Genomic DNA, 12,106 nt, shown 5'->3' on the forward strand with positions numbered 1-12,106 from the left:
ACCCACAGGCAAATGAGGGTGCCCACCTAGGATCAGAAAAACTGACCAGAGAGCCCAGCTTAAATTGCCAACCTACAAAATAATAAGCTAAGTAAGTGATTGTTGTTTTAAGCCACTAAATTTCAGGTGGTTTGTTAAGCAGCAATAACTAACAGACAGGAGTAAGTACACTCTTACTAGTGTACCTATTATTAGTTTACCATTTCAAGTGTGAAGAAACTCAAGTACAGAGGGATTTAGTAATATACCTAGATTACACACTTAGAAAGTGGCAGAGCCAGAATTCCAACCCAAGTAATCTGGCTCCAGAGTCTATTCTCTTGACCACTACAACATCTGGCCTCTCAGTAATTTCCATGAAGTCATGAAGTCATAGAAGGATTGCTGATCAGATTGGTAAATGACACCAAGCCAAGAAGGATGAGAGAGTCAAGATTCAGAAAAAAAAACAATAGAAAGTCCTGCATCTGAGTTTTTAAAAATACACAAATAAGAAACATGGACAGCTTGACTCAAAAGCAGTTCAGATGAAAAATTAATGGGGAAAAAAAATAATGGGTACTTTAGAGAAACAAGTAAGAGTCAACCATGTGATACCCTGCATTAATGAGGATCTGGTGTCCAGGCCCCAGGAAGCAATAGTTTTGTTGCACATGTCATGGTTAGAGGGACGTTGATAAACTGGAGTACAACAATATCACACAAAAATCATATTACCAGAGAAAGTAAGCATTTTAATCTGGCAGGGGTGAGAAGGGGCAAGAGTCTGTAAGCTTTCTTAAAAATACCAAAAGAGTTATGAAAATGTTAAAGAGGAAATAAATTGATTCTGAAAGACTTTGGGGAAGAAGTTGGGGATCAGTGTTTGGAAAAGTAACCATTTTATAGGGTGAAAGTGGAAAATAATTTTATTCTTTCTCCCACTGCCCCTTCCACCCAGCTCTTGGACTCATTCACTTCCATGCCTTGATGAAATCCCCATAGCTTTTCCAGCCATTTTTAATCAAGTGAACAATTTCAATTCAGTAGTCAAAATATCCCTCCAGAATAACATCAACATTCCAAACTCGTTTAAACTTAAGACTTCTCTTCTCCCTCGCCTCAGAAGCCAACAGAAGGCAAGGTTGGAGAAGGAAATGAGGTTCTTAGTCTCTCTCCCTTGCTCCATGTTCTCTCCCAACTGTCAGCCACTACTTTTTATCCTTTCAGGGTCAAATCCTAGGGTGCAAAAGGTACAGTGGCATGATATGGTTGGAATCTGGTGATAGTGCCCTTGTGGAGGCAGAAGGACAATTATTGGTACTCTCCATTGTAAAGGCTTGGGGACTTCCTCCTGGAATCAAGCTGGGACATCTGATGCAGCTCCCTTGGCTGACAGCTTGCTCCTGGCCATCTACCTCTCTGTTGGGGTCCCTTTGCCTCCCCACCTCTTTGGTGGGATCCCTTTTGAGAAAATCCCAGACCAGCGCCCTTCTGTATGATTGATATCCAATCCCTGAAAAACATTCCTTTGCTGCACCAGCATGGGAAGTACGGCTCTCTTCCAACACAGCCTCTTCACCAAGTTACCAGGAGGTGGCAGCTGTAGGCACAGCCTCCAGCCTTTACACTTTTCAGACTTAAGTCAAAAGCCAGGACTTAAATTCCTGAAACTCCAGCAGACACACTGGAAGCCCTCAGAATCATCCTCTTGAATCCTGTCTGCTATGGGTTGAATCATCTCTCCCTAAAACACAGGTTCAAGTCCCAACTCCCAGTCCTGTGAATGTGAGCTCATCTATAAGTAAGATCTTTAACAATGTTATTAGCTAAGATTAAGCCAAACTGAATTATCGTGGACCCTAATCCAAAATTACTAGAGTCCCCATAAGGAGAGGAAAGTTGGAGAGACAGACACAGGAGACTACTGCAGACATAGAAAGAGCAAGAGACAGCCACGTGACGGAAGTATATAGATTGCTGGCAAGCCACCAACAGAACTCCACGGCCATCAGAGAAAGCACAGACCTGCTGACACACTGATTTTGGACTTAAAGGCTCCAAAACTGAGCAACAATAAATTCCTGCTGTTTAAGCCAAATACACTGTGGTACTTTGTTACAGCGACCCTGGAAAACAAAGACACCTTTTAACTTGGTTTGAAAGGAAATACCAGAGCACTCCAATAATCAAAGAAAGACGGTCCAAGAGGCTGGTTGCGAGGGGTGGGTGATGGGCTGGTGCAGATGGGATGGTTTTACAGTCTTCTCAATATGTCCACATAGGTGGCCGAGCACTCTGATTCAGGGTGTGGGTTCCTGGCCCCCAATCATTGTTCTCAGCATTTAGGGCCCTTGAAGAGTTCAGAGAAAGAAAGAGTTCCATTCTAACATACTGTTACAGAAGTTACAGGGAGGTGGGAAAGATAACAGGTTACCTTTTTTTAAAAAAAAGTATTGAAATCATAAAATCATAGTCTAGCATTCTCTAAAACTGCTCAAGCAAAGGTTGTAAAAGGAATTTCTGCATGGGATGGGAGGTGAAGAGCTAACATTTAACATTTCCTCTCTTACTGTAGAATTCTATTACTTATGTAATAGTGTCATCCCTACACTTAAGAAATGTATATATTTAAGAAGAACGTAATCCTAAGAGATCATGGAAGTGATTGTATGAAAATACAGCACATTCATAAGTGGTGTGAGGAATTAAAGTGTTTTTAAAGGAAATTGTTTCTGATCATTCATCCTGCTAGATTGTGAGCAGCTCAAGGTTGTGTCATACATCATTGTATCCCAAGGCATAGCATAGCACCTGACATGGTATAGGTGTCAATAAAGATTGATGAATTAATGTTTGGTCAATAAAGATGAATGAATTGAATGAATGAATGAATGAACGAATGATCTAACAAATGACTGAAATGAGTATGAAAAGAATAGAATTTTTTAGGCCAAGAAAATGCAAAAGGTCACTTTAGGAGTGAGAACAGATAAGTGGAGGTGTGGCAGTGGGAACTGGTAAGGATTACAGAGAAGTTAGTAAACATAGTAGCCTGATTAAAAATGAAGGGACTCAAAGGGTAAAGGTTGGAACTGACTGTGTGTTAAAACTTCAACTTCCATGTGAGATCAAGGGAAGAAATGTTTATTTGGTGAAGGATCTATATTTTCTAAACAATGTAACTTGTACAGTCAGTTTGTTCAAACACCGCAATTACATGGAACTTTGAATAGGAAGTGAGATATGGTAGGTCTGTATAGGTTAGATTGAAATAGCAACACATCCCAAAGTAATTTGGGCAGAGAATAAAATATATATTCGGGGCCCCCCTGAGGAGCTGGGGGAGGATGCAGAGGTGTTGGACTTCCTCACCTGGATTGTTGCTGATGTTCTCACAAACATTGGGGAATGATGGCTTGATGTGCTGAGCCCTCTGTCTTGGGGCTGGACCCTATGAAGCTTGTTACTGCAAAGGAGAGGCTATACCTGCTTATAATTGTACCTAAGAGTCTCCCCCTGGGTGCCTCTTTGTTGCTCAGATGTGGCCCTCTCTCTCTCTTAACTAAGCCACCTTGGCAGGTGTTCTCACTGCCCTCCCCTCTATGTGGGACCTGACTTCCAGGTGTGAAAATCTCCCTGGCAATGCAGGATATGACTCCTGGGGATGAATCTGGACCTGGCAACATGGGATTGAGAACATCTTCTTGACCAAAAGGGGGATACGAAATGAAACGAAATAAAGCTTCAATGGCTGAGAGATTTCAAATGGAGCTGAGAGGTCACTCTGGTGGACATTCTTACGCACTGTATAGATAACACTTTTTAGGTTTTAATGTATTGGAAGAGTTAGAAGTAAATACCTGAAACTACCAAACTCCAACCCAGTAGCCTTGACTCTTGAAGATGATTGTATAACAATGTAGATTACAAGGGGTGACAGTATGACTGTGAAAACCTTGTGGATCGCACTCCCTTTATCCAGTATGTAGATGGATGAGTAGAAAAACGGGGAAAAAAAAACTGAATGAAAAATAAGGTGGGATGGGGGGGAATGATTTGGGTGTTCATTTTTATTTTTAATTTTTTATTCTTATTCTGATTCTTTCTGGTGTAAGGAAAATGTTAAAAAATGGATTGGGGGAGGCGGGGCAAGATGGCAGCATAGAAAGGAGTGGAAGCAAAGTAGTCCCCCTGGAACAACTACAAAAAAACAGAAACAACCAGTAAATAATCCAGAATAACTGTGGGGGGACAAACGAGACCATCCACTCATCATACACCAACCTGAATTGGGAGGAATGCCCGAGAACACAGCATAAAATCTGTAAGTAAAACCTGCGGATCCAAGTCGTGAGACCCCCTCCCCCATAGCCCGAGCTGCGGAGCCTCGTGGTGCCAGAGAGAAGCTCTCTCCCAGCAAGCGAATATAGCTCAGCTGAGCTCAAACTGGGGTTTTAAGTAGCGCGTGTGAACTGCTCACTACAGGTACGCATCCCCAGAAAACAGACAGAGGCTTTGGGTGACGACTGACCTGAGAGAGCCAGAGGGTCGCCTTGGACTGGGTCTGAAGGGGACTACCTGTTTCTTTTTCAGCTCAGTGGAGAAAGCCCCAGTCATATTCAGTTTCCAGGGCTGTGACTTGGGGAAGGGTGGAGACAGCACAAGCAGAGAGTGAGACCATTGAAAGGCTAATGACCTCCACCTGGGGGCTCTGTCTTCTCTAGGAGGAAAGGGGTGGGGCCCTTTCCATTCAGAACCAGACCCCAGAGCCTGGGGGAACATGGCCACACCTCCTCACACCAGTCAAGAATTATAGGCTAACAGGCATCATCTGCTGGGCAGAAATGCACAGTGACCTGAGGCATCAAAGGGTGGAGCAATTTTCTAAGACACTCCCTTAGGGAAACCAGATGCTGAATATTTCTTCCCTCTGGGACCTGAGCCTGTTCTGGTCTGGGAAAACCTGATTTGGATAACCAAGGAAACCATGCCTAGACAACAGAAAATTACAACCTACACTAAGAAAAACAAAGTTATGGCCCAGTCAAAGGAACCAACGTACACTTCGACTGAGATACAGGAATTTAAACTAATGCTAAATCAAATCAAAAAGTTTAGAGAAGATATTGCAAAAGAGATAGAGGCTGTAAAGGAAACACAGGGCATGTATACGGCAGAAATCAAAAGTTCAAAAAAACTACTAGTAGAATCTATGGAAATGAAAGGCACAACACAAGAGATGAAAGACACAATGGAAACATACAACAGCAGATCTCAAGAGGCAGAAGAAAACACTCAGGTACTGGAGAACAAAACACCTGAAAGCCTACACACAAAGGAGCAGATGGAGAAAAGAATGAAAAAATATGAGCAACGTCTCCGGGAACTCAAGGATGAAACAAAGTACAATAATGTACGTATCATTGGTGTCCCAGAAGGAGAAGAGAAGGGAAAGGGGGCAGAAGCAATAATAGAGGAAATAATTAATGAAAATTTCCCATCTCTTATGAAAGACATAAAATTACAGATCCAAGAAGCGCAGCGTACTCCAAACAGAAGAGATATGAAGTGCAGTGTACTCCAAACAGAAGAGATATGAATACGCCAAGACACTTAATAATCAGATTATCAAATGTCAAAGACAAAGAGAGAATCCTGAAAGCAGCAAGAGAAAAGCGATCCATTACATACAAAGGAAGCTTAATAAGACTATGTGCGGATCTCTCAGCAGAAACCACGGAGGCAAGAAGGAAGTGGTGTGATATATTTAAGATACTGAAAAAGAAAAACCGCCAACCAAGAATCCTATATCCAGCAAAGCTGTCCTTCAAATATGAGGGAGAGCTCAAAATATTTTCTGACAAACACAATGAGAGACTTTGTGAACAAGACACCTGTCCTACAGGAAATACTAAAGGGAGCACTACAGGGTGATAGAAGACAGGAGTGCGTGGTTTGGAACACAATTTGGGGAGATGGTAGCACAACAATGTAAGTACACTGAACAAAGATAACTATGAATATGGATGAGAGAGGAAGGTGGGGAGCATGTGAGACACCACAAGAAAGGAGGAAAGATAAAGATTTGGACTGTGTAACTTGGTGAAATCTAGAGTTTTCAACAATTGTGATAAAATGTACAAATATGTTGTTTTACGAGGGAGAACAAGCAAATGTCAACCTTGCAAGGTGTTAAAAATGGGGAGGCATTGGGGGAGGGATGCAATCAGCATAAACTAGAGACCGTAACTAATAGAATCATTGTATTGTGCTTCCTTTAATGTAACAAAGGTGATATACCAAGGTAAACGCAGATAAGAGGGGGGATAGGGGAGGCATGTTAGACACTTGACATTGGTGGTATTGTCTGATTCTTTATTCTACTTTGATTTAAGGTTATTTTTCCTTTTGCTGCTTCCTAGCTGTCATTTTTTTTCCTCTTTCTTTTGCCTCTCTACCTTCTTTGACTCTCCCTCCTGCCTTGTGGAAGAAATGTAGATGCCCTTATATAGATAGTGGTGAAGGTGGTGAACACATAAATGTATGACCATGCAGAGAACCATCGATTATTTACTTGGGATGGAATGTATGGTGAGTGAACAAAACCATATTAAAAAAAAAATGGGTTGATGACAAAACCTCGAGGGCAATATACTGAGTGAAATAAGCCAGACACATAAGGACAATTATGGCAGGGGCTCACTGATAGGAATTAATTATAATATGTAAACTCATAGACATGAAATATAAGGTACCAAGATATAGGACAAGGTTTAAGGATGGGGAGTAGTTGCTTAGTATGAGCAGAATGTTCAACTAGGATGAACTTAAATGTTTGGAAATGAACAGGGGTGTTGGTAGCAAGATGTGAGAATAACTAACAGTGCCGAATGGTGTGTGAATGAGGTGGAAAGGGGAAGCTCAGAGTCATATATGTTACCAGAAGGAAAGTTGGAGGTCAAAAGATGGGAATGCACAAAACTGAATCCTATGGTGGGCAATGTCCATGATCAACTGTACAAATACTAGAAATCGCTTCCATGAACCAGAACAAATGTATGACAATACAATTAGAAGTTAATAATAGAGGGGCATATAGGGAAGAACTATATACCTACTACAAACTATATACTACATTTAGTAGTATTTCAACATTTTTTCATAAACAGTAACAAATGTACTATATCAATACTACGAGTCAACAATTGAGGGGGGTTGGTTAGGGATAGGGGAGGATTAGAGTTTCCTTTTCTTTTTTTCTTTTTTCATCTTTCACTTTATTTCTTGTCTGGAGTAATGAAAAGTTTCTAAAAATTGAACAAAAATTAAGTGTGATGGATGCACAGCTGTATGAGGGTACCCAGGGGCTAGTGATTGTACACTTTGGATCTTTGGATAATTGTATGGTATCTGAACAATCTCAATAAAAATGAAAAAAAAATGGATTGGGGTGATGAATGCACAACTATATGATGGTACTGTGAACAGCTGATTATACACCATGGATGGTATGTGAATATATCTCAATAAAACTGAATTTTAAAAAAATGAAGGGACTGTCTAAGAAAAAAGAGGACCATACGGTTGAATTAGGTAATACCAGTTGGTCTAACACCAGGGGTAGATCAAATATATGTTATGAAGATGTTCTTGTCTCCCAAGCAGGGAACCAATCCTATGAGATTAGAATTTTAGGAGGCTTAATCCCTACATTTAAATAGGCAATTGGGCTTCCCAGCTAAAGATGGACCAAGTGAAATGGTTTAAGCCAAAGTAGGGAAGTTAGAGTAAAAGATTATAGAGTAGGGTATATCCATGGCTTCTTTGATAACAAAACTGAATAAGTATTAATGGTACAGATTTCCAAAATGTGCTCAAATGCATAGAATAGGTTGGGTCAGTCAAAACCACCCAATACTACCAATAATAAATCCACTGAAGAAGAAGAAAGAGAAGGATGACAAGGAAGAAAGAAAGAAGGAGAAAAAGGAGGAGGAGGGGAAAGAAGAGGAGATATTAGAATGAAGATTGATAGAAATGGAAATGGAAATGTTTTATTTATACTGCAGACCTTAGAAGTGTGGCATAAATATGATTCTTGTCCATTGGGTATATAAAGGCAGAAAACATCTTGGTCACTAGGTGGATATAAATCACTGATCCAATCTTAACCAATCTTTCTTGGATCAAAATAATTCCACAGTCACACAACTATCTCCCTCAGTGACTAGGTTCAACCCCAAAGATGAGAATTCACCTCCATCAGGATAATTTTCCTGGAGTAGGATATGTGAGGTGAAATTTATAGGCTGTGATCTGTGATTAAAGAAATATAACTTTGTTTTCTATAGCTTCATTCTCACTTGGTAGCAAGGACAAAAAAACAAACCTAAATTTGTTCACTCAAGAAAACTTCTTTCAAGTACTTTTTTTTTTAACCTTAGTCATTAGGTTAAAACTCAGTCAATCCTGGACAGAGGTGATGGTACCACATTATTGTGAAAATAATTAACAGTGCTGAATGGTGTGTGAGTGTGGTGGAAAGGGGAAGTTTAGAGTCATGTATGTCACCAGAAGGAAAGTTGGAAGTTAAAGCATGGGAATGTATAACACAGTCTATCTTGTGATGGACAATGTCTGTGATTAACTATACAAATATAAAAAAGTTCTTTCATGAATGAGCAAATGTATGACAGTATTACAAGGAGTTAATAACAGGGGGTATATGTGGAAAAATTTACCTATTGCAAATTATGGACTATAGTTAACAGTAATATTTTAACACTCTTTCATCAACAGTAACAAAAGTACCACACCAATACTATGGGTCAATAATAGGGGGGATAGGGAGTATGGGAGGATTGGGGTTTTCTTTTTTATTTCTATTTCTTTTCCAGAAAATGTTCTAAATTTGATCATGGGGATATATGCACAACTATTTGATGGTATTGTGAGCCAGTGATTGTATACTTCAGATGGTTTCTGTAGTGTATGAATATGTCTCAATAAAATTGCATTTAAAAAAAAAGTCAATCCTGAGTTCTCCACCTCCTCCTTCTCCTGGGGGTGAGCCAAGTCCTAGCGGGGCTTGCATGTCATTCTGGTTTGTGGGAAGGAAAGCTGGGTCCTTGTTCTGGCACCTTCTATAGTCCAGCTCGCCCTGCCTAGTCTCTGAGCATCCTGTGCTGCTGTTCTCAAGGGTGGCAGGTCCCACCTGGTTCTTTTGAGCATATGCTGGCAACAGTGTTGAAGTCAAATGAAATGGGGATCTCGAGGCCCTCACACTCTGCAGCCTCCTCATCCCTGCTCCAGGCTTCTTCCCATCACTGGATCCTGTGGCACTTCCACAGAGAGTTTTTGGCTCCTGCAGTCACCAGGTGCAGAATGCAGAACAAGGAGGTTTGGAGACACCATCTCAGGGCCACCAGCCCCGGCCCTCTCTCCTTGACACCTGACTGGCCACTGGGTTGCTCCAGTTCCGTGCTGAAAGAGGGGTTTCTGCTCTAAACCTTGAGAAGCAATGGGCAAGCTGCTCTGCCCTGGCATTCTGGACATCTCTGCGGATCCTCCCTCCCACCCCTACCAGATTCTTCCTAAAAGAATACCAAATTTTGAACGTGTGGGGGAGCAGGGGGTGGTAGACAAGGACACAATATGGGATTATTGTCCTTCAATTCCTCTTTCACTTAGGATCCTCATCTCAAATACCAAGAGAGCTTTTCTTGGGCTACATTTGCCCTCCTGTTTCCTGGGCCAAAAAACAATTGTTTCACCACCTAGTTTTAGTGGCCACAGGGCTGCAGGGGAAACACCAGATTAAAGATTCCAGAAAAACATTACCCTTTCACACATGTATGAAAATTGTCTGTTTTCTTTGTCTACTCCACTAGACTGAGAGCTTAAAGGTAGAGACTATTTCACTCATCTTGGTATTCCCAACTGCAAATAGTGAAATATAGAAAAACTACTCCCAGGAGATCTTACTGATATGACGTCAATAAGAAAGCATCAACCTCAGAGACAAACACTATTAGACATTTAATGCAAAACAGGGTCAGATGATGGAATAGAATAGAAAGGCCAGAAATAGCTGCACACATATATAAGCAACTGATTTCTGACACAGATGCAAAGGCAATCCAGTGCAGAAAAGAGAATCTTTTCAACAACTGGTGCTGGAACAATTGGATAATCATAGGCAAAAAAAAATGAACTTCACTCCATAGCTGTTATAGACAAAACAAGGCAACCCCCCTAAAAATACCCATGCCCTAATCCCTGGAACCTGTGAATATGTTGCTTCACATGGCAAAAGGGACTTTGTAGATGTAATTAGTTAAGGACCTTGAAGTGAGCAGATGATCCTGGATTATCCTGGCAGGCAGGCCTAAACTAATCACATGAGTACTTAAAAATGAAAGAAGGCAGAAGTGTAGATCAGGGAGAAGCAGCATAAGAAGGACTCGACCAGCAACTGCTGGCTTTGAAGATGGGAGAAGGGGCATCATGAGCCAAGGAATGTTGCAGCCCCTAGAGCCTGGGAATGGCTCTCAGTCGACAGCCAGAAATGACGTCCTAAGAAAGTGGGGATCTAAGTCCTACAACCAAAAGGAACTAAATTCTGCCAATAACCCAAATATGAGCAAGGAAAGGGATTTTTTCCCTAAGCCTTCAGAAAGGAACATAGCCTGCTAACATCTTGATTTAGCCTGGTAAGACCTGTGTGAAAGCTATTAAAACTCAAAAATACAGGGGAGAAAATTAAAACATGAACAAAAATTTGGCAAAAGATATTAATAGACTTCTGGCCTTACAGAACTGTAAGATAAATAACTTGTTAAGCCACTAAGTTTATGGTAATTTGTTATGGCAGCAATAGAAAATTAACAAAATAGTTCATACCATTTTCAAAAATTACTCAGAATGGATCATAGACCTAAATGTAAAGCCTAAAACCATAAAATTGCTAGAAGAAAACAGAGGAAAAATCTGTTTTTGACTTTGTGGTAGGCAAAGATTACTTAGATATGACACTAAAAGCATGGTCCATAAAAAGACAAATTGATAAATTGGCTTTCATCAAAATGAAAAACTTTTGATATTCAAAAGAAATTATTAAGAGAATTAAAAGACAAGCCACAGACTAGGAAAAAAATTGTTGCAAATTATATACCTGATAAAGGACTTGTCTCCAGAATATGTAAAGAACTCTCAAAACTCAATAATAAGAAAACAAATACAAACAAAAGTCAACAAAAGATTTGAATAGACAATTCACCAAAGATACACAGATGGGAAATAAGTACATGAAAAGATGCTCAAAATCATTAGTTATAGAAAAATGAGAATTATAACCACAAGGAGATCCTACTACACAAGTATTTGTGAAGTTGTGGAAAAACTGGAACTCTCATACACACCGGTGGGAATATAAATGATACAACCACTTTGGAAAACAGGTTAGCAGTTTCCTAAAATGTTAAACCCATACTTACCCTACAATCTAGCCATTCTACTTTTAGGTATTTACCCTGGAGGAATGGAAACATATATCCTTACAAAGATTTGGAGATGAATGTCCATAGCAGCTTTACATTTAATCACCCCAAACTGGAAGCATTCCAATGTCCATCAACAGATGAATGGATAAAGAAACTATGGGATAGCCATACAATGGAATACTATTCAGTAACAAAAAGAATGAATTGTTGATACACACAACATGGATGAATCTCTCAAAATAGTAAGGCTGTGTTACAAAAGCCAAACAAACAAACAAAAAAAGAGTACATACTACATGGCTCAATTTATATAAAATTTGAAGAAATGCAATCTAATGAATAGCAAAAATAAAGTAGATCTCCCTTGTCTGGAAAAAAGGGAGTGGTAGGAACAGGAAGGAGGGATTACAAAGGAGCATGAGAACATTTTGGGGGTGATGAATGTTGACTGTCTTGATTGTGATGATGGTTACATGGGTGCACATATGTCAGAACTTATCAAATTGTTCACTTTAAGTAGGTGTCATTTATTGTATACCAATTATACCTCAAGCAAGTTATGTAAAAAGATACAAAAAAAAAAAAGAGAGAGAGATGATTTTATAAGTAAATAAAAGGCAGGA

Source organism: Choloepus didactylus, chromosome 20 (genome assembly GCF_015220235.1).
Source record: "Choloepus didactylus isolate mChoDid1 chromosome 20, mChoDid1.pri, whole genome shotgun sequence".
Taxonomy (NCBI): domain Eukaryota; kingdom Metazoa; phylum Chordata; class Mammalia; order Pilosa; family Megalonychidae; genus Choloepus; species Choloepus didactylus.